The sequence below is a fragment of the Equus caballus genome, chromosome 23 (assembly GCF_041296265.1).
Source record: "Equus caballus isolate H_3958 breed thoroughbred chromosome 23, TB-T2T, whole genome shotgun sequence".
NCBI lineage: Eukaryota > Metazoa > Chordata > Mammalia > Perissodactyla > Equidae > Equus > Equus caballus.
The window spans coordinates 35,035,528-35,059,454 of NC_091706.1; the positions used below are offsets into that span (position 1 = coordinate 35,035,528).

At 41.4% G+C, this 23,927-nt stretch overlaps 1 protein-coding gene across 6 annotated transcripts in view; it reads right to left on the reverse strand.

Annotated features, from left to right (window-relative positions):
• PIP5K1B (phosphatidylinositol-4-phosphate 5-kinase type 1 beta) overlaps positions 1–23,927 on the reverse strand; it is a 279,387-nt gene that overhangs the window by 241,172 nt on the left and 14,288 nt on the right. Inside the window, exon 1 of one of the 6 annotated variants that reach the window (XM_023627256.2) lies at positions 3,551–3,642. The exons of 4 other annotated variants lie outside the window; for them this stretch is intronic. The gene's annotated coding sequence lies outside the window, so the exon portion shown is untranslated. Of the gene's footprint in view, positions 1–3,550; positions 3,643–23,927 lie in introns of those variants that run through there. One more of the 6 variants, XM_070248642.1, reaches the window with a different exon arrangement.

Genomic DNA, 23,927 nt, shown 5'->3' on the forward strand with positions numbered 1-23,927 from the left:
TCTTATCAGCACTTCCTAACCCCTACCCATGGCTCCCATGTAACCAAGACCCCAGATGTTAAGAATTAACACAAAAGAAGAGATCCATTTGGGAAACGATGACCTAAAGTTGACTTTTTTATTCATGCCTTCATTCATCAATCCAGCAAATATGTAGTGCGCGCCAATTAGGCATACACTACTGAATAAAACAGACATGGACTTTTCCTTCATAGGGCTTACGATTTGATGGGAGACAAAGATACTGAAGAGTCTGTATAATTTATCTGGAAAAATTACCATCTGTAATATGTGCTGTGAAGGAAATGAAGAGAATGCAGTGGCAGAAAATTAGAGAGAGATCTACTCAGCTGGAGGGCGGTAGGGAAGTCTTTTCAGGGGCAGCAACATTCGGGAATCTTGAAGGCTCAGCAGGAGCCCACAGGCAGGGCACAGAAGGAAGCGGGAGCAGGGAGGGGAGCGTGTGGGGGAAGACACAGCTTGAACACAGGCCCTGGAGTGGGGAGGTGAGGGGGGGAGGCTGGGGCCAAGTGGGCAGGGGGCCTGGATCTCTACGCCGTGGGTCTCGTGAATCTCTAAGAGTGGCGGATGTGGTAAGCACTGCTTCCCAAGGATGTAATTCATTTAGAGGATGCTAAATGAATGTGTCAACCCCTCAGCCACTAAGATAGACGAGACACCAGACACCAAAGGGAAGCGCGAGGCCTCGATGCAGGTCTTCAAAGGACATAGCCCAAACCATCTTCACTGATCTTGAACTCTTCACCTAGAACGAGGGTGGCCCAGGTCAGGCTGCTGGCGGCTAAAAGGAGGGAATGATGGAAGCAAGTAGGCAGCACTTCCGGTTGTAGTGGAAAGGACTAAGGGAAGACGTGGGAGTACCTGTCCTCCCCCTTCTAGCCTAGCAAGGGGCCTCAACAGGACCAGCTGGAGAGCATGAGACTCCTGCAACATGAGAGACACCGTGACCCTGCTGGCAACTTTTGCCTGAGAAATCTGAAGGAACAGAGGTAGGCTGGCTGGATGCTGATGGAGAAGCCAAAGGAAATAACAGCTACATTGGGATCAGCCTGCTTGCCCCAAGTTTGTGGGAGCAAAGGATGTGTATTTCCCATGGACCGGACACTGATGACACCATGAGCAGATGCAGAGGGCTGTATCCAGTTCTGCCCAACAAGAGCCACCAGGACAGCAATGGAATCCAGTAGACAGGAGTACAAATGGATCGTGGACTTTCCAGAGACGGAGAAAAGAGAGAGTACCACAGTCATCCCAAGGACACTGGAGGTGAGAGGTCCCCAGAGACAGGATGAGGGGATATCTCCAAAGAACACACCAAAAGGTCCCACCAGATAAAGAACTGATTCTAAATACTTGCAACACACAGACAGCTCTCCTGTGATACCACCTGCCAATAAAAACTTTCCTGCGCCTCTTCCTGTCCTCCCCAGCCCACTCCAAGCCGGAAGCAACAGCTACTGAGTAAGCAAGTGAGCAAGTGCCTAACCAGAGCTCCTCCTCCCCGTAGCAGGCCCTGGCTGGAGGAAGGGGAGCAGTTGTAAATAGGAATGAGGTTGGAAGCTTTGACTAGTACATGATACTAGACATTTTCAGCATCTGGCAAATTAAAGTGGGACTTTTTGTTATGTAAGAGGAATCAGAATAGTCATGTAATATGTTTTCATCCAGAAACAGGGGAAATGCTTTCTGCTGAATAAATTTTAAAGGGAGAGTGGGAGACTAGATAAGGTTGTTTTTTGACGGTATCCCATGGAATCTTCTTGTTCGAGGCAGATTACGCATGGAACCTCTTTGTGGCAGCACATCTCATGGAAAATGTACTTTCCAAAAATGAGGTCCACCATGCCCCAGCTTGAACACCAAGATCAAGGTGGTTTCAGGGTTCACCTTGCAACACCCTCCATCCTTTGCAGGGCCATGCAGAGTCTTCAGCAGCTGTAGCAACTAAGGATATTGAGCTCTTGCCCATGGCAGAAGTTCCTGTCCCCTACATGCTCCTCCTCTTCCAGAAACACAAAGACGGTTCAGGTAGGGATCCCTGCCTCCAGGAACCACCACCATGTTCAGCTCTGATCTGTGTGAAACAGGCTCTGACTGAATTTCCAACTTCAAGCCTCATGAGTCTTCTCCTTAGATGTCACCCTAATAGAATTCCTTTCACCCAGACCCAGCTGAGAAGCCCAGAGCCTCAACTCATACCCAGCAGTAAACCCAAGGACGTCAACCACCACCTCCATTCATTCTCCCTTTGTCTTAAGCGTCATGAGAAGCACATCTTAGAATGGAGAGTGGTAAAATGAAACAGAACTCCTCTTCAATAAACAGGTACTTTGGTCAAGCAAATGTGCAGAAGTCAACGGTTTCAGCATCATTATATGTCAGTGGGTTTTAGCAAATCAGCCCACATTGGCCAAATTCTTATATTATTGAAAATACAGCTTATCAAATCTATACTATATAAAATAGATTTCTCCTCACACATATGTCCTACTCTTGGGAGAGCTCATTTAAAATCTAGATAATTTTAAGAGATATTTCTGTGCCAGCCGCCCACTACGTTTTGAGCTCCATGAAGGCAGAAACTGTTTCTCAACTACTTTTGCATCCTTTGGGGTCTAGCAAAGAATCTGGTACATAAGAGGGTTCAATGAAGTCCTACGCTGATAAGTCAATGAACAAAGAAAGAATATCCTGGCATAGACTTTAACTCAGATTTATGTAAATACTGTGAATATGTTTAAAAAAATGGGAGAGACTATCATCGTTGACTACTTCATTGTATTCTCTACAGAAGATTTTTAGTATGTGTATTTGACTCCTATAATTAGATACCTTAACGTTATTTTGTATAAAAGATTTTTCTAAGGCTACTCTTTCTACAGGCCAGAGACCATGCCAACTGCCCATTCACCCTCACTGAGAAACAGTAAAGATCCCTCATGGTGTGTGACCCTACCTAAGGGATTGATGTTTCAAGTTTCCCAAAGGGAATAATATTGCTATAAAATAGATACATTTAAAAGAATTCACTTTCACATCTCTTGTGGAAGGACCTTGGGGGGCAAAGCAGAAAGAGGAAAGGCTCACTAGCACAGGGCTGAGCAGCATCAGGCACCAAAGAAGAAAGGTCACAAGATTAGGACTTGCACAGATTCGCAGTCATGTCTTGGCTCTGCTGGTCCTCAGTTCCCTCATCTGTAAAATGGAGATACCTCTGGGCCAGCCCTGGTGGCCTAGTGGTAAAGTTCAGCATGCTTCACTTTGGCAGCCCTGGTTCAGTTCGGGGGCGCCAACCACTCATCTGTCAGTGGCCACACTGTGGTGGCGGCTCACATTAAAAAGAAAGAGGAAGATTGGCAGCAGACGTTAGCTCAGGGTGAATCTTCCTCAGCAGAAAAAAATGGAGATACCTCAAAGAAACACTGTGGGAGAACGCAGGAATGTATGGAGGCTCTGATTACACACAAAAAGGGCTCAACAGTACTGTTATTACCATTATCTACACATAAAGTGAATTACATCCACCTACCTGCATATTTAAAGATGATTTTAGATATAGGTAAGTCTGCAACTCTGAAAGGAGTTGAAATCCAAAACTCAGCTGTTTGGAACTTGGAATGCATTTTCCCATAGGAACAATGCTATAAATCATAGAACTTTAGAATTAGAAGGCACCTCAAAGTGCATCAAGTGATCCACTAAAGGTAGCATTTCCTAATATAGGCTCTCTGGGGTTTAAGTTCCAGGCAAGCCCAGCAAAACTAATATAACTTATAACATAGTTGAAATACTACACACCAGCAAACAAAAAATAGCACAAATGATTTTTACATGTTCAATAATATTTCATCTTCACATGTTCTTCTAACCTTAACTAAGATTACCTTCCAATTCTGAAATTCACTGATGTAGCAAGTGGAGAGAGAGAAATTTCTCAGCACCCACCCTCCCCCTCCCCACACCCAACAACTGCCACCAAAAACTTCCAGTTAATATGGGAAGAGAACTTTATCAGCAGCATGAGCAAAATGCAACGGCCCCTGGAGGAAAAAGAGATACCAGGGAGATAACTCTGCTCCCCGTTATCTCTGGTCAAGGGGGCAAGATGTGGGGTGGAGCAGAGCACAGAAAGGAAAGCCTTGGTTACCAAGGTTCCCTCTTACCACCTGGCCCAGGGTCAGCCCCATTTCACCTGGCTGTGCACAAATTAAAACTATTCGTGGACGTCATTTGAGACACTGAGGGGTCACATGCATATGCGACTTTGTAGGGGTCATCCTCGACCCTCTCGCTGACCCCTGGCTGTGCCAGCCTCTGCCTATGCAGTGGACAATAAGAAGGCACACAGTGCTCTGGGCTGCTCCTTCCTGCTAATTCTTTGGAACGGCATAAGCTGCTGTTTGTACTTACAGAATGTCCACAAGCCAGTGTATTCAGCTTGGCAAGTGCCTTTAATGCTGTCTCCAACATGGAAAATTCAGAAGAAACTGCAGAAATGACCAAGGGAATCTAGTTTGCATAGAAGCTCTAAGCACTACGCAGATCACGTGGGATAATACTCATGATACAATGGTAAATGAAACAAGTCATTTTACAAAAGAGTATATACAGCATGATTCTGATTTTGAAATATACGCATATCCTATGTTTTACATATTCTTACATAGATCTCTTTAGAAAAAAGACTGGAAGGAAATACTCCAAAATATGAACAATTATTTTTTCGGTGTTACGGAAATACAAGGTATATATTTTTTTCTTTATAATTTCTGTATTTTCTAAGTTTGGTTGAATTAATAATTATATAAAAAGAGGTAAAACGGCATTTAGAAACACTAACTAGAGATTTTAAATCTAAAAGAATCCTTAGAAATGACTTAATTCAACGTTTCCTCCAGTGCCTCTTAATTTTGTAGGGAAAACACCTCTGGCCCCTCAGGTAACTTATGAGCCTGACATCTTACAACTAGTAGACAACTAGCCAGACAGAATTTGAACACAGACGGCTTGAACTCAGATCTTGTGACATTTATGGTCTGTTCCGTTCCCATGATATCATGGTGTCCTAGAGTCAGGGACTAATGAACTCCATAAGGAAATACTCCATAAGGAAGGAGCAAATCTTACTGTACACGCCTACACTTCTCACTAAATAAATATTTGCCTACGGTCGTATCATAGTTTTATGACATGCAAACAACTCCGTTGCTAAAAGAGATTGGGTTAGTTCATCAGACTACTGAACCGGAGTCCTAGTTACATAGTTTTTACTCTCACATTGCATAGAAGCCCACTTTTACAGACTTTCAAGATAAAAACTAAATCAGAAGGCACCGCTGTCCTTATGCTGGGCATCTCTGTGACTATAGAGAAGAAATGGGTTACTTCCATCTTCTACTGTTGCTAATTACACATATATCAGCCACTTAGCTTCCATTCCATCGTATCATGCTGTATTAGAACTACTTAACATTTCTCCAGCCCCAAACACGTACAGAAAGCAGACAGACTGAAAACGTTCTTCAAAAGTACCAATATCCTAAAGACTTTAAGTATTTCCTATTTATAAATGCGAAGCCTGGTTAGGAACAAAGCATCATCTAAATCTGACAAAAAGATCAGTTCTAAGATATTTCATTTCTTAAGGGAGAAAATTCAGACATTTAGTGCAAACACATGCACAGAGAGCGCCTTGGGCCACACCGAAGTGGCTTCCTATTTTGACCCGCTTATCTTGAGCTGGTTGGGCTGGGAAAGCATTCCAGGCAAGGGGTGGGAGGTGGCCTCCAAGGACACAGTAGCAGAGAAGGAGTGGCCACAGGTGGCAAGTCAAAGAACAGTTTTACAGATAAGCAAAGAGGACTCTACCCCCGGTGACAGCCGCAGCAGGTAGCTCATTTCCTATTTAATGCACCAACCAGAAACATAATACATGAACCCAAGATCTATTTATGGCAGGCAGAGAGTGTGCAGGAGTCTGGACAATACATCGGTTACCTGAGTTAAGCAGTAATTAACTTAGACTTAGAACCTGAAGTTAGCCCTACGTGTCACATGGAGATAAGGCAAAGCCTAGAGCCTGCATAGGCACAGCAGAGCAGGGAGTGCCTGGAATGAGCTGTGAAAATGCTGATACTGGGACGATTTCACAGTAGAAACAGGCCAAGGAGAAATTTAGTAAGAGTAGGCTGGAAAGTCCTGCAACCGGAGATATCCTGGGTTGCCAAACACCGCTCCCGGAAGTGCGAGGAGGGGAACAGGGTATGGAGGGAAGGCCTAGAAGGAGACTGAAGTTCAAATGTTTAAACATAAATGCTGACTTCTTAAATATTTTAAAGTTTTAAGGAAAGAAGGTAATGTGAGAAAGTGATCTCTCTTCTTTGTTCTCTCAAAATAAAGGCACCCCAAATGGAACAAGGACTATACCAACATACCCCTCATTCAGAGACTCTCAACTCTGAGAATGTAATCTAAGTGAATGAGACAAAAGAAGCAAAAGGCTAGATTGTATGGAGACGTATAATACATTGTGTTCTATAAGAGCAAAAATAAAAACACGAGATTATATTCAATGACTGACGATGGGGAAAAGTAGACTAGGCAAGAGTAAATTAAAGCACATGAAACATTTCCAACCCCTCTAGAAGTGCTAACATGAAGATACAAATTGGGAGAAATATGAAGTTTAAAATTCAAAATTAAATGTTCACCATGGTTATAACTAAATCAAAATAATGGTGCTTGAGAGAAAACTAGCAGAAGAGTCAGGACTCAGGAGCTGATGGTTGCCAGGATGATCCGGGGTACGCTGATGGCGAATGGAGATGCTGAAGACAAGGGCCCCTTGGGGAAAGCCATGGAGAAGTTTTTGGGCTGGTGAAGGAAAGGCTCCAGTCTCATCCAGAAACCCCAAAGGGCAGGCCTGGGCCCTAAACAAGAAAAGATGTGGGGTCTTCCTAAGATCAGAAGGGGCTCAAGTGCAGGGCTTAATGAATCTTGGATCAAAGGGTTGAAAACAAGGGTGGTCTAACAGGACCCTGAAGGAGGGAGATCTGAAGGAACTTGCAGATTAAAAGAAAATGGAAGCCTTCTGAGAGAGGGCCTGAAAAAGTCTGTTTAATTCAGAAAAATCTGCAACATTCCATTTAGTCTAGAAATTTGGCCAAACTCAGTGAGGAACATGAGGATGAACTTGTAACTGCCTGATAGAACACGAGAGCGGGAATGGGGCAAAGTGATTAGGTGCGCCCCACCCCTTGCCGCCCCCAACTTTCAGATAAGAAAACTCAGACCCAGAAAGGCGATGCCAACTGCTTGCCCAAAATGACAACTAGTTTGTGGCAGTGCCAGCGTTAGTACTCAGATCTTTCCTTCTCATTCCAGCAATTTTTACATTATACCATGTTCTCATATCAACCACATGTAGGTGGACCCAGCATTCTCCCATCATATATGAATTAAACTCAAATGATCGTTTTCACTCTGTAAGTACTATTGTTTTTATGGTTAACTGGAGGAAATTCAGGAAAGCCAAAAAAGGAGGAAAATCAACTTCAGTTTCAAACCTCAGTTTTTAAAAATTCTCAGTATTTCTGTTAAATTTATCTAATTGGTTTTTTCCATTTTCATAGTTGGTGAATATTTATTTCATAGTGTGAATATTTATTCTACATGTTTAGCTAAGCCATTGAATTTTGTGTCATCAGCCACAGAAAAGATATGACTTTTTTAGATTTCCATACAAGTTCTAAGGATCTTTCTTAAGTGGGGGCCAAAGAAAAACCTGACGGCCTGCCATTGGAAACTTCTTCCCAGAGTGACTGACATTCAGTCATTAACTGTGCTATGCCATATGAACAGAATCATCTGTGAATTTATTTAATTATTCCATCATCCTCCAACTTTTCTCTATCATGTACATAAGGAGACCTGTGAGAGATTTTCGTCAAATGCTTCTATGTCTATGGCATTCTCTTCCTCTACCTATCTAAAATCCTTACCTAAGAAGGAAATATGATGATCTGGTCACTACACATTAGTAAATTTATGCTGCTTCCTAGGGATCAATGCAATCTCTTCTATGGGCTCATAAATCATTTATATGACGGTAATTCAGAATTTTTGCAAGGGAGCATTTCTACATTGATAGTTTTAGGAATTCAACTTTTTCAAAAGCTACACCGAACATCTGCATGCCTCTGGTCTTCTGGAACCTCTCCCACTCTCCAAGATTTTCTCAACAATCACTGGCAGTGGCTCAGAGATGCTATCTGCTAAGGCCTTCAACACCCTGAGATATGATCAAGTATGCCCTAGAGATGTGAACTCATTCAAATTACCTAGATGCTCTTTCACCATCTTCTAAATCCCTGTTAATGAATCCTTTTTCATTTTGAAGATCATTCTCTTTACTGGAGAAGTGAAAGCAAAATAACTCTAAAAATGTCCTTGATTAACGCCAGCCTTATCGCCTTCTCACACAATGGGCTACCTCTGTCTCCCTTCTTCTAGCTCCAGATACAACTAAAAAAGTAAAACAAACTAAGACACTATTTTTGAAATAGAAATGACACACCACACACTCACACACACCATAAAGGTTCAACCTAGCTAGTAAAGAAATTAAATTAACACAATAACGAAATATCATCTTGTGGCAAACCATGGAAACACACCTTTAAGTGACAAGAAAGCAATGCTGGTGATGTTGTGACGAAACAGACATACTCATATTTGCTGATAATGGAACTATGTATTTGGAAAGCAAATACATAAGGTGTTCATGCCCTTTGTTCTAGAAAACCTACACCTGAACACTGATCTTAAGGGACACATTCCAAAATAAAAGAAGCTCCAAGTATATAAATATGTCTTTTGGGAATAACATAATAGCCCCATACTGGACACAGTCTAAGTATTCAAGAATGGGAATGGTTAAATGAACTACAAAACACCAACTGGGGTAGGCCAAATGATGGCCCCTCCCAAAATGTTCAAGCCCTAATCCTCAGGACCTGTGAATATGCTACCTGACATGGCAAAAGGAACTTAGCAGGTGTGATTAAATTAAGGATTTTGAGATGGAAAGCTTATGCTGGACTATCCAGGGGGGCCCAATGCCATCACGAAGTTCTGTATAAAAGGGAGGCAGGAGGGTCAGAGAAGGAGACACGACGACAAAAGCAGAGGTCAGAAGCGAGAGATGGAGAGAGAGAGATTTAAAGATGCTACACTACTGGCTTTAAGGATATTGGCAGGGGCCATGATTCAAAGTATACAGTTGCCTCTGGAGGCTAGAAAAAGGCAAGGAAGCAGATTTTCTCAGAGCCTCCAGGAGGAACACAGCCCTGCCGACACTTCAATTTTAGAAATTCTCACCTCCAGAACTGTAAGGTAATAAATTTGTGTCCTTTTAAGCCACTGAATTTGTGGTAACTTTTTACAGCAGCAATTGGAAAATTATATACAAACTATTATGCAGCCACTAAAAATTATTAACCTGAGGACTATATAGCCAGGGAAGAAAAATATTAACATATGCAGATGGGAGAACTTATATACACAATCACTACTATGTAAAACATACATACAAATAGATCAAGATTAATAGATTAAGATTGAAATGTACAAATAGATTAAAAGATCTCTTAACTGGTCTCCCCACTTCTGCCCTTGAGCCCCTAGCACCCAGAGCAGCCAGAGTGGTCCTTCTCAAATATGAAATCAGATTACTTTACTCAACTGCTCAAAACCCTCCAATGGCTTCTGTCATCTCAAAGAAAAAGCCCAAGGCCAGAGAAGGACTTACAAAGCCCAGGTCCACAGCAGGGCATAGCTGTGGGGAGAGCCACTCATACATACTTCACATGACTGACATCCCTAAAAGTGTGCAGGACACCCCTACCGGGGCAGGTATGCGCCCTCACTCGCCCCCTCTCTCTGGCCTTTCCGCCTCCCACTTTCTGTCTTGCTGACTCCACTCCAGCCTCACTGGCCAACTTGCTATTCCTGGAACACATCAAGAACACTCCTTCACACTTTTTGCACTCACTGTTCCCTCTGCCTGAAGTACTAAATGTGCAGGTGTAGGCTTCCTGGAACAAAGGGCATGAACATCTTATGTATTTATTCTCCAAATACATAGTTACCTTATCGGTAAGTATATGAGCATGAATATATGAGCATGTTACAACATGACGTTATATTGTTATGTTAAATTTCTTTACTGGCCCGGTTGAATCATTTTGTATGTCATTTGTATTTCTAGGATTCATTACCTCGCTTCTTCCAATCTCTGCTTAAATGTCACCACCTTATGAAGAGGTTTTCTTTGGCCATCTTAAATAACAATTCCTTTGTCCCACTCGAGAACTCCCCATCCCCCAACCCTGCTTTACTCTTCTCTCTCGCATGTAATCCTTCATGGTATAGATGGAAATCCCTCACACTAAAAGATACCTATTTATTATCCATCTCCCTGAATTAGAATGTAAACTCCACGAGAGTACAGACTTTGGCAGCTTTGTTCATTGATGTGTCCCCAGTGCCTAAATGAGTTCACATGGTGGGTGTTCAATAAATACTTGTTGAGTGAATGAATTAAGATTAGAGGTGACTTCAGAGAAGTGAAAAGTGCTCCCATTTTCATATAGTTGGTTTAAATGTGAACCACACAACCTCATTTAGTATAGTCACAAAATTATTTTAACAAACCAGCAAGTAACTTTTGATGCTATTTTTAGAAACTCTCAGTTCAATCACAAGTCTTCTGTGTATGCCTTTTAAAATCCAAGTTAATCAGAAAGTGTCCTCTGAAGCCACACTAGTTCCTTTAGATGCTGTCTCCTCATCTCTCTCATGAAGTTTCATCATATTTGTGTCATCAGAACTTCATTTTTCAGAAACTCTCATCCCTTTTAGGTCATATATCCCTTAAAAGCCACGAGATCCAAGGTATTTCCACTGAATGTTTTAAAATCTGCTCTCCTAAAGCCCTGGTATCATGTCTTACGGCCAGAGTTTTCTCTATGGTTAAAAATTCCAAGAGATCTAAGACAGGAAATATACCCAATGAGCCAGGAGCATCTTGTAGTGTCAGAAAATAAGGGGGTGCAAGAACAAACAAGCAAAACTCCATGGTGACGGGGAGATATCAAGGGATGCAGGAGCCAACCGAAAGAGGAAACCAAAAAGGAGTCACAGCTGGAAGTACATGAGTGAGAAAATAAAGTAGCATGGGATTGTAACTCCAAGTATAACATAAACATGAGTCCACAATGATGTAAATAAGTGATTGAGCAAATAAACAAATAAGGGAGAACAGGCAAATCTCCCATGCAGAAGAATTCCACCTCATTTTTATAGATACTCCTCCTTAAAAGAAGAGGAACATAACTCCCCACTCCTTAAGTGTGGGCTGCACATAGTGACTTCCTACCAAAGAGTACACAATGGAAAGGGAGGAGGAAGAAAGAATGACTTTACAGTAGAGAAACCCGACAAACATTACTTCACTGTTGATGTTGATCTTGACTACCCAGCTGATGTCATATTAGTAGTATGCATACCTTTGATAAGGTGTGAGGGGAACGGCACTTTATCTCCCCAAACACATTACCCCAATCTAATCACGAGAAAAACAATCACACACCTCTCAATTAGGGGACATTCTATAAGCCACCTGACAGTAATTCTCAAAATTGTCAAGGTCACCAGAAACAAGGAAAATCTGAGAAACTGTCACAACCAAGAGGAGCCTAAGGAGACATGACTAAATATAATGTGACATCCCAGATGGGATCCTGGAACAAAAAGAAGGGTAGTAGGGAAAAACAGTAAATCTGAATAAACCATGGACTTCAGTTAATAATAATGTATCAATACTGGTTCATGAATTGGGACAACCGTACCATACTAATGTATGACAATGATAGGAAACTGGGTGTGAGGCATACAAGAATCCTTTGTGCTATATTCTCAGGAGTTCTCTAAATCTAAAAATGTTCTAAAATAAAAAGTTTGTTCAGGGCTGGCACTGTGGCCGAGTGGTTAAGTTCGCGGGCTCCGCGGCAGGTGGCCCGGTGTTTCATTGGTTCGGATCCTGGGCGCGGACATGGCACTGCTCATCAAACCACGCTGAGGCAGCGTCCCACATGCCACAACTAGAAGGACCCACAACGAAGAATATACAACTGCGTACTGGGGGGCTTTGGGGAGAAAAAGGAAAAATAAAATAAAATAAAATCTTTTAAAAAAAAAAAAAGAACATTCATTTCTTAAAAAAAAAAAAAGTTTGTTTAAAATAATTCCAAGAGATCATGATCACTGTCTTCAAAGGCTCCTCCATCTTCCACATGATAAAGTCTTTTTTCCTTAGTGGTCAGTGTTAAGTTCAATATAGCAACTTCCTTTGTTGTACTCTGATGAGTGACCCAAAAAAGGCCAAAAGGTACTAGATTTTTTTTTTAGCCCAATTATCCACCCAGCAGAAGCTGAGATGGTCATCTCCTATTGCCTCTTCTAGTTTTGTAGTTTGTGTCAACAAGGTATTATCAGCCTCAGCCTCCATCTGTCTGGTTAGCAGAAGGTCCCCACAACAATCAAACTGATAGGCTTTCTAGTCCTTTTAACCTCACCAAATGCTATGCAGAATTGTTCCTCATCAGTTTGCAGATTTACAGATAAGCACATTCTCCCTTCTTTATCAATCCTGTTTCTCCTCTTTTCCATATTCTGGAAAGAAATTCCCAGTCCTGTGAGTCTCAGGACCACCTGAGCAAGAAGCCAGGGGAAGAAGTGTGAGTGACCACATTAAAGAAAAGAAGTATGGTATACGGGAAAAGGAGCAGGACATTCTATATCTGCTCCTCTTGACACATTCTGAACTCACTGCCTACTACCACCAGTCCTCACTGGCCGAGTTCTTAACCAAGAAGTAGAGATATGTTGGGTGTAGCTTTGAGCCTTTCTTCTTCTTGTCCTTCCTTCCATTTAGGACATGTCCCCATTCTCTTGTTTTCTTCTAGATTAATCCTGTGGCCTTCCACACAGGGGGATCCTTCCCTTCTCTGAACTCTCATAAGCCCCATCTTACTTTGCCCTCCCAGCACTGCTGCTTGTGTTTCATGAGCACATCTTCTCAACTGCACTGCAGACTCCTCATTGGGGCGAACTTCATCTACTTTTCTGTATAAACTTTGTGCACTGATCAATCAAATTGTTCAACTTTAGCAAATACCTGAGCGCTTGCCATTGAGTGTTTATCTCACAACTCAATGAGGTAGGCACATAATTACTCCCGTTTCATAGCTGAAAACACTGAGGAATAAAGGAGTTGAGTGACTTTCCCTGGGTCACATGGAAGTGGCAAAGCCAGAATGTGAACCCAAATTCAAGTTCTTAATCACCACAGTACATTCCACTGCCTCCTAAGAAATACTTACTAGTTAAATGATCCCTTACAGAGTCTAGGTATCTTAATAAGTGGTGATCTCAGAAGGAAAATTAAAAACCCTTGATCTGTGGGCCCCAAACTGCAAAATTTTTATTCAATTATTCCTCCCCCAAACCTAAAAGTCAGACACAGTTTGTATACAGCACAGACAATAGGATTGAAGGGAGGCAGTACTTTAAAAAAATTCCTTCGGATGCATTGTGGTCACCCATCATTCTTCACACATCAACCCGTTAGAAGGACTGATGGACACAGAATGAACAGAGAAAAACAAATAATGCACGTCTGCACAGTTTGAACTGCAATGCCAGGCTGGCACGCTCTTTGAGGAAATTGGGCAGAGACAAGGCACCATGCTGGAGGAGTAAGAGGCACCCAGCACCATTCTGCGTGAGCACATACAACATACAGTGAGGTTCTCTTCAGCCATCTGCTCCTCATTTCCCACTGGCAATTTTGTGGTTGGATGATCAGCTTCTTAGGAGGCTTCTAAAAATAAGTTACCATCAATTCAATTACACAAGTACATGAGTATTTACAGTCACCCTGTGGCCCACACCTAAATTAAACAATCTTCCTTTCTATTACAGAAAAGAAGGTGCTGAACTCCTCAGCAGGTGCAAAGCATCTAAGTCATAACACTCCAATTTCTCACCATCATCACCACCAGCAGCATCACCAGACAATGAGCTTTTAAAGAATGCCTGCAAATTGTGCCAGCAATAGATTATAATGCCCACTCCATCCAAACAAGAATTACCAGACTTTGCCTAAGGGACAAGCAGACTTCTCTACTCTGCTGTGTTCTTGCCGTGTCTCTCATGTTAGCTGCTACTTAACTCTGAGCACTCCCAGAAAGCCTTGCCTTGGAAAACACTGGCCTTCCTACATCTGTTAGATGTGTTAATTACTTTTCTTTGGGGTCCCACTAGCTTCTGTCTACCAGAAGCTGGTTTAGCTGTCGGATTCAGGACCAGCGCCTCTTCTTCTCATGTCCTTTTCACAAACAGTAGGTGGCCGCAGCTCTGAGTTTCCAAAGCAATATGAATGAAGACTAAAACATATGGTGGCTGATCCCTAGGCGGACTGAAGGGAAAATGCCAGCAGAGCATAAGTTAGAATCCCAAATATGCCAAAAACCACATGAATACACCGTTTCAGATACTTCTTGAACCGCACTATTAAACAAACAAAAGTGATCCATGTAATTCAATCAGTCCACAAGACTTTGGGGTAAAGGAAATTGCTTTGGACAAAGTTTTATTTATTAAAGAATAAACAAGAGACCCTTTTTCCCCTCAAGGAATTATAATTCAGCAGGGAAGATAAGATATGCCTGCAAATAACTGAGAATACACACGGAAAATTGATAAGTCCCATAAGAGAGGTATTAAAAAAATGCTAATCTCAGCCACCTCACTATTCCAGCGTCACAGGAAAGATTTCAGAAGCTTCTAGAAGCACTTCTACCTTGGGACTAGTTCATGGGAGCCCCGCTAACAGACGCTGTGGTGGAAGCACGGGAGTCCTCGTAAGATGAAGATGAGCTGGGAAGAGCTGGAAGTCATCTCACTCACTTCCTCACCTCCTTTCATCCACATTATCAAAAGGGTTGCAACTTGCTTATTATAAAATCCTTCCTGAAATACAGTGAAAAAGAGGCCTGGTTCCCTTAATCTATGGTAAATTCCTCGAGGGCAAGGACCACTCATTTGTTTTTGCAACTGCCTCCCCACCCTACGCCTTCAGTCTCAATGCTATTCCTTTTGTCCTCAGCACCTTACAAAAAGCTTTGCACATAAAAAGTGAAAGGAAGTAGCATTTACTTAGTTCTTACTACCCATATTCCTTAAATCCTCTCACAATCCATTGAAGTGGGAAACGTCAGCCTCATTTGAGAGGCTGTTCTTTGCTGGGAAGACAAAGGGATTGGATCACCTTAGATCCTGTCCATCATACACAATGCAATGTCAAGTTCGTCTCTCCTCACTTTCCTCTGCAAAACATACACATTCCATCCGGACACGAGGAGGATCAGAAATCATATGTGTAGAAGAGATATTCATAAACTGAGGTTAAATTGAAATACAACTTTTAGACATCAAGAGTTCTGTAACAACCTCAAAGACTCTAAAGCAACGTTTGAACATGACACATGACCCTTGAAACTAAATTATCACACCTATCAAAAGGATCCATAATTCTGTGCTAAAGGTAACTTTCCTTAGCAGTGATGACCACGGAGGTCATAGCCGGCGACTTGTTAATGATTGAAGAATGAGTAAGAAAGAGCAACTTTCAACTAAGACTACAAGAAAATTGCCCTAGTCTGGCCCCATCTAAGGGACAGCTCTTTCTCATGAAGAAAGGAAATATACTGGAGCAACGTCCTAAACATTCAAAACAATCAAGAAATCTATTATTCTTTTTCCTGTTTCCATTCTATTTGATTTGTATTTGTACTTAATGTATACATAAAATGGGTGGGACCCATTTTAAGGCCCCAATGACATCGTCGGAATTTATTGTCCAGTTCCAATACAATCTGATGTGACAAGCTCAAGAGTTTTATTTCTCAACATCGCCCAGGTCAAATTCCATTATAATGACTCCTGTGGGATTACTGAAATTCTCTGCTTTTCTGGGATTTAGTTGTATATGACAGTACTTAAAGTGTGATATTGGTTAATAATTGAGAAATGTGTTTTTATTTATGGAATTTTTAAAAACGTTGTCATTGGGTATGAGTTATCATAATAGATCTAAAACCACCTTCTTTGAAGCAATTTTTTAATCCCAAAATAAATCTCATCTGCTGATATGGCTCACTTTTTGGGAACTGATGTTAGTTCCAATTAGTCTTGAGGAATATTTCTTCCACTGTCCTATCCTCAGCTTTATCGGAAGCATAGAGGGACTGTCACCGGTGCCCAGTTCCTGGCTATTGGTATCAGGTGCTCCAAATCTTGCTGACCCTGAATATTACTTTCTACATCATATGATAGCCTTTCTTATGTGAGTTATATTCTCTTATATTCTGCATATCATATTCCTCTCAACCAAATACACAAAAAGGTAAACAAAATCATCAAAGCAAATGGTACAAAAGTACTCTATGCTTTCTCATCCTAATCAGCATACTTGATTATAAATACTTTCATTAATTTGTATCTTTTTCTTTCCAGTTATTTTTACATAGGCTTTCCCATAGTATTTTATCTGCAAATAATCATATATTGTTAAGAGCTATTATAGTTTAATCCTTTCCCCAAATGCTAATGTTATTTTTAGTCTTTCACTATTAAAATTAACATTGTTCTAACAAAGATTTTGTTTCTCCTTTAATTTTTTTCCCCTGAAAAGAGAAGTTACTAGATCAAAAGGTATATTCGGTATAATGGCTTTTGTTAAATATCGGTAGCCTTCAGGAAGGCACACGTCAGTGTAGTGACTGCATACACCTTCCCTTTTTCACAGAGGACCTGACTCCCTAGCAGTTCTTTCATTCAAACTTTCCAGCAAAATGTTCCCAGCTTTAAAACTCTTCTTGAAGTCCTGCCTCTTCATGAGATACAACACGAGAGGTTCTTGTTGATGTCCTTTCCTTTCTCTCAACCCTCTACTGGCTTCTCATCACTCTAAAAATAAAACCCAAAGTTACCATCAGGTTTATAAGGCTCTACCTGCCTTGACCCCAACTACTCCCCTCCACTCCCTCAGTACCAGCCGTTTACCCAGTACCTCAAACGGGCTAAGGAGCTCTGCCTCGGGGCTTTGTATTTACTATTCCTTCTGCCTGGAATGCTTTTCCCAGCATAATTCAACAAATATTGAATAGTCGTTTCTCCACTTTATTTAGATCTATGTTTGTGATAGATTGAATGTTTGCATCCCTCCAAAATTCCTACGTTGAAATTCTAACCCCCATGGGATGGTATTAGGAGGCAGGGTCTTTGGGAGATAACTAGGCCATGAAAGTGGAGCCCTCATGAATGAGATTGGTGCCCTTATCAAAGAGACTTGAGAGGGCTTGCTTCCTCTCCCTGTGCTCTCCCCAACGTGAGGACACAACGAGAAGGTGGCCATTTGCAAACCAGGAAGCGGGCCCGCATCAGACACCACACTGTCGGCACTTTCACAAATGTTTGCAGTTTCAGCCACCCAGCCTGTGGTATATTTAGAGCAGCCCGAGCTGCGATGTTCACGTATATTGCCCTCAGAGAGGGCTTCTCTGTCCTCGCTTTTTAAAATAACACTCTTTCACCACCACTACCCTCACTCTACTCCTTATCCTGCTTTATTTTTTCTCCACAGCATCTTGCATTAAATGACAGGTATTTTTCTTTATCATTGGCCTTCCCCACTAGAAAGGAATAATCTTAGTACCTGGAATGGTGTTAACAGGCACTCCAATATTTGTTGAATTATGAATAAACTCAAGTAAAGGACCTCTTTAGGAGATAGCCTTGGAGAACAAGTCATCTTAGGATCAAGGAGCATGCACTGCACGTACTGTGGCATGTCACACCCACCATCATAAAACAGTATAATAACATGGAGACATAACACAGTATCATAACACAGAGACACAACACAGTATCATGGCTAAGCGAGATGGCTCTGGAGCTGGACCACCTGGCTTTGAAACCTGGCTGTGTGACTCTCTCTTACTATCTCTGCTCCACCGTTTCCTCGCTTATAAAATGATGACTATATACCTACCTCATGGGTTGCTGTGAATACGTAACAAGTTTAATGCCTACTTATTGCTTAGAAAGTACCTGGAATGTCATAAGCGCCCAAGTCAGTATTGGGTACTCATTAGCAATGACTGTCATTTTAGGGCCCTCCTTCCTTTATACAACTTTCTAAACCTAGACTATTTCCCACTATTTCTTATAATATCAGCTTTTACCCTCTACCCATTTTAGTTACCTCAAGCTGCTTTTTATCTTTATGTTCTAATTACCAATATACTGATGATTTATTTTTATCAAAGAAACGCATGTACAAACAAGGTAATATACCAAATGATGTACGAGGACTTGATGATTTTCCTGTTCCCGCCGCTAGTTCCATTCTCCCAAGACAACCATTCCTAAAATTTTCTTTTGGTCTCTTGGTGGTTATCTCCATCACTCTTGATAACTTGCTTAAATCTCTTGTTCTTGATTCATATCAGGGACTTTCCTCAGACTGCCCTGGCCTCCACCCGAAGTTTGATACATTATTGTTTCAATTCCCTTGTTCATTACCTTTGTAATTTTAAGTACTCAAGTCTTCATCTGTGTTTCCACGTTTTTTTTGAAGTAAAACTGTCTTTAATCACAGACATGATTGTCTTTGTAAAATTCTATGCATGCTACAAAAAAGTTACCAGAATTAATAACACATGAGTTTAACGCCTAACCAAGGAACATATAAGGATGGTAGATAAACACATGAGAAGATGCTCAACACCATTAGCCGCTAGGGAAATACAATTTAAAACCACAGTGAGCCACCACTATACAGAGCAGAATATCTAAAATCAAAAAGACTAATCATACCAAGTGTTGATGAAGATGTGGAACAACTAGAACTCTCACATGCCACCAGTGGGAATGCAAGATGGCACGACAACTCCAGAATTCCATCAACTTTTAACCACTATATCTTACTCTCCCATTTTAGGAGATGAGAATATTAGCATGTTTATCATCTCTTCTCTGCTTTCATATCCCAGCTTCTGTCAGCTACACTTTTACTCTTTTGAAGTTGCTACCATTTGCAATCTGGCCTGCAAGCATAACCAAATCGGCCATGCTTAGTCCAGTCTGACTCTAAGGGAAGAAGACTCAGAAACAACACCTGTGTGGTTATGATTATGCCACTATGCCCTTTGCCAGACTAAGTAAGGAATTAAGACTTGTCTCTTATTATAGATCCAATGTCATGACTACAGACCCAGTGTTGTGACTCCTATGCCAATGATGTTAAACTCTATGAGTTCCCCTCATTTTTGATCAGGTATTACCTATGTCAGTAACTGCAGCCAAACCCCTCTGCCATGTGATACAGGTCATCAAACTATAAATATTTCTATTATATAACTGAAGTTTTCATTAGCATTGGAGGAATGTCCAGTTACCCTCAAATAGCCTTCAAGATTTCACAAGTGTTAAAAGTGCTTTCTGGATGACTTCTAGGAGCTTCTCCTACTCCATCTAAATAGGCGCTACTGAAACAGTGACCACCTCTGGATGTGAGGCATGGCTTTAGGTACTGTGGGAGGTGTGATAACGACAACCACATATCATACAATCTAAACTAAATAAGCAATGAACTTGTTTACTACATTGAGCAGCACGTCCTAGTTTAGACTCTATCATATAAATTATTTGCTGCCCACCAGCATTCCTTCTCTTTAACAAGTAAACATGAGTTTTTTCACTTTCTTCAACAAACCTCCATATCCAAGATTCATCCCTTCTTAAAGATAAAAGCACATTGCTCTCCTCATCCACGTTGAGCGTATGTTTAAATTCTGGAACTCTGATCAGACAGATGTTAGCAAAGCATCCCACTTGCACCCTTGGCCTCTGGGGATAGGGGAGGAGAATTCTTCTCTTACGGGAACCTTATCATAGCAGATGCTACACTCTTTGCTTCAGATCTGCTTGCCCATGCGCTATAAAGGTGGCTCTGGAGCCTGACTTCCTTCTGTAATTCTTATGACAAATTCTCTAATGTGCATGATGCTTTTGTTCTAAGGAACTCAAAGGTCATCATTCCATTTGGTCTCACAAGGTGCCTTTGATAGAGGCCAGGAGGCAGTGTATAGATTCTCATTCCACAGATGGGGGGGAAAAAAGAAAAAAAAAGGCACAACAGAGATCAGGCCACTTGACCAGAGGTCATCAAAGTGTCAGGAGATGCAGGATGAGCCAGAATCTCTGCTTCTCTGACCAGAGCTCTTGCTGCATCCAAATTCATCCTGTGCAAATGTATGCAAAATGTCACTCAAAAACACAGGAAGTCCAACTCAATGAAACTAGGAGATAAACTCTGCTCACAATAAGCAATAGTAGGTATTGGTGGGGGAGGCAGCCAAAAGATGTATTCTCTTCCTCTGAAAGTTTAAAATAGTGAGAATGATAAAGGACAAGAATTCTGCACTAGTTTTGTAGACATTTCTGCTAAGTAAATTTTTTTCAGTGAGAAATAGAACACGGGCTACAAACACATTGTAAGCAGGCACTTGCTATTTTGGTCAAGGTACATCAACTGATAGAAATCCTTATAGAACTTTGAATTGTTCACCTTTCTACTCATTCTCCTAAAGGAGAAAAAAAATAATCAAAAAGTAGTAGGAGCAGCTAGTGTGTAGAAGGCACTGGGGCTGTTTGGCTGGGTGGGAAACACATGGGAGAAGACGTGGTCCCAGCTGTCTTGACTGAGTCGGCTTGGAGAAGTAAGCTGAGAACAAATGAAAAGTCACCCTCGAGGGAAAGTTCCAAAGGAATGGTAAGAGCAAGAATGCCAAAGGGAAGGTGTGCATGAGAAATCACTTCTGAGTGAGTGTGGGGATCAGAGAAGCCTTCCAGAAGAGTGGGATATGTGCAGTGTCATGAAAATCTGACGCCATTTCCTTAAACAGAGAAGAAAACAGATTTAGTAAGAAAAGATGGAATGAGCAAAAGTATGGAGAAATGGACATGCAAATGAGATCAAATGAAGATGAAGGAATGATGTTGGTTCTCAGACATTTTCTCTTCTTAGTCTACAGACTCTTTCAGTGAAGTCTCGTTTAATCCCATGGATTTAATCACTGGTGAGAGATCACAACACTGTCTCCATCATGGGCCTCTCTCCTTGCATCCACATTCATACAGCTTCCTTCTAGATCTTCCACCTGGATGTTCTGTAGGTATCTCAATCTTATCCACTCCTATGGCTTGAATCACCGCCCAGAGACCAGTGACCATAACACAGCCAGTGTCTCCATCACAGACTGCTCTCCTTACAGCCACACTCCACCGAGATATCCCACAAGTATCGCAGATGCATGTTCAGGATTGGACTCACCATCACAGCCCTCCCACCTCTGCCACCACATATATGCTGCCTCTTCTTGGTGCTCTCTCTCAGTTGATCATCATTCTCCAATCTCTCCACCTACTCAAGCCAAAAGCCAGAGAGTCATCTTCTTTTACTCCTCCCCTTCCCTCAAAATTCATATGTAAGTGGTCACCAAGCCCTCCAACTTCTCCCTCCTAAATCTCAAATCTGCTCCCTCTGCCCCATCCTCATGACCTTAATTCAGGTCCTCATCATCTCCTGTGACTAGTCTCCCTGTATCTAGTCCCTTTCCCGGCTCATTCATCTCCCAAACTATAGCCCATGTTGCTGATCTAAAATAAAACATGAGCTCATGATTTGTCCATGAAAATCTTCTAGTTGTTGCCTCACTGCCTATAGAAGAAAAGTTCAAACTCCTGAGCATATCTAACAAGATGTCCATGTTCTGGCCCCAACACACCCCTCCAGCCCTATCTCCTTCCCCCTGCCTCCATTCTACCCATCATCAGATTACACAGCTCCAAAACACACTGACAACCTTTATGACTTCATGTCTTCTTACACATTGCGCCCGGAACTAAGAGGTCAGGAAATGGTAGTTACTGTCACTTCTATACTATCAAAGGACAACAATGACGATGACAATGATGAACAGTCAGCTAGGGCTAGACTGTGGCTGGTCTTACAGACCAACCAAGGCATTCAGATTTCGGGCATGGTAAAGCATCTAAAGATTTTGGGACATGGCAGTGACAAAATTATAATCTTGGTAGCAGGTATTACAACTGATTCAAAGGGGGTAGAGAGGGAGGTACAGAAGCTGTTTGGGAAGCTGCTCCACAAGTCCAAGGAAGAGGCATTAATATAGGAAATATAAGTGAGGGGAGCGGACAATATGTTTTTTTAATTCCTCGGAACTTGGCAACTGCACAGAAACAAGAATGAACAAAATAAAAAGACTCCTCAAATTTCAAAAGTAGGTTAAAAAAAATGAGGGCATCTTTAATAAAAATTTAGAATTAGGGAAGGAGATAAATTCAGGTTTTTAAAAGGTGACAGCTACAAGTACAGACTTCACAAGAGAGGTACTTTTCATAGAGGTAAGACTTGGAATCACAAGAACAGATGAGTGGCGACAAGAGAGTCAGGTGTGGGTTGTTAAACTGCTCTAAATGCTACAGGCCAAAAAGCAAGAGGTGGAAAAAAACCTAAAATTTGGCCATGAACAAGGCTGCTCATTGGGTTATGGCTCAAAGGAACTTGAGGTAGTGGCCAGGCTAGAAGCTAGACTGTTGACATTTTAAGAAGCAAAGGGAAACTAGGAAGTTGAAGACGATTGTAGCCTAAGAAATCATTTACTCATTTTTTCGACAAATGTTAATTGAGAGCCAACTTTGCGCTGGAGACTTTTCTGGGTGCTAGGAATACAGGATGAACAGAACACAGTCCCACCCCTGGAAGAACTTTCCAGTAAAGGAGGCAGACCGTGAAGAAGCCAATCAAAATGTAACATCAGGACGTGTTGACCATCATCTCCAAAGCTGTTAGGCGCACATGTAAGGATACTTAACACTCAGTTCTAAAACGCTTCCAGAAGTCTTTTGACATATGTGGAAAATGACTATTCCTTATACAAACTTTGCACAAAATGGAATGATGCATCACGTTGACATTATAAATTGCCACGTAGGAGAGGGAGTTTGAGAAACTGCCAAACTAAACAACGAAGCCCAACTGTACACAAATCCTAAAAGCTGAATTTCCATTGTTTTCTATAAACAAACAAACTAAAGTCATGTTCTCTCTTAACCCTTAGTATCAAAGACTGATTTCCCATTTACTCCACTTTCCATAAATCTTGACCACTCTGTCTAAACCATGTCTTAGGAAAAAACAATAAAAGGGAAACATTTCAATAGAGCTTGCCAAAGCAATGACACCACTGTTTTTCTGTTTCCATATTATGAATCCACAAGTCTAAGAACAGTCTGGTTCACATCACTCCTTAAAAATAAGTTAAATTTTTCATATTCACCTTATTTGCATTATTGTAGGTATTAAAGTTTGTTTTCCAATGGAAGATGAATACCAGGAAACTTGAGGAAATTTTCTATGGAATTTCTTCAATGGAAAAGAGAAATACCTCTGGCAATCTATAACCTCTAAAGGCAGGAAACATTAAAAATGAGACCAACACCAAAACACCCATAAATTACCACTCTGTTTAAGTTAAATGAAAAAGTATAGGAAAGTGTGCTTTAGACCACAATGTAGTAAACACATAAATACTTTATAAAAAGAAAAAAGAAATCACGACTATTTCAGCCTAAAAGGTAGCACTTTATTTATCTGAATAGCCTAAAAACAGGACATAAGAAAAACATGCTCCTTA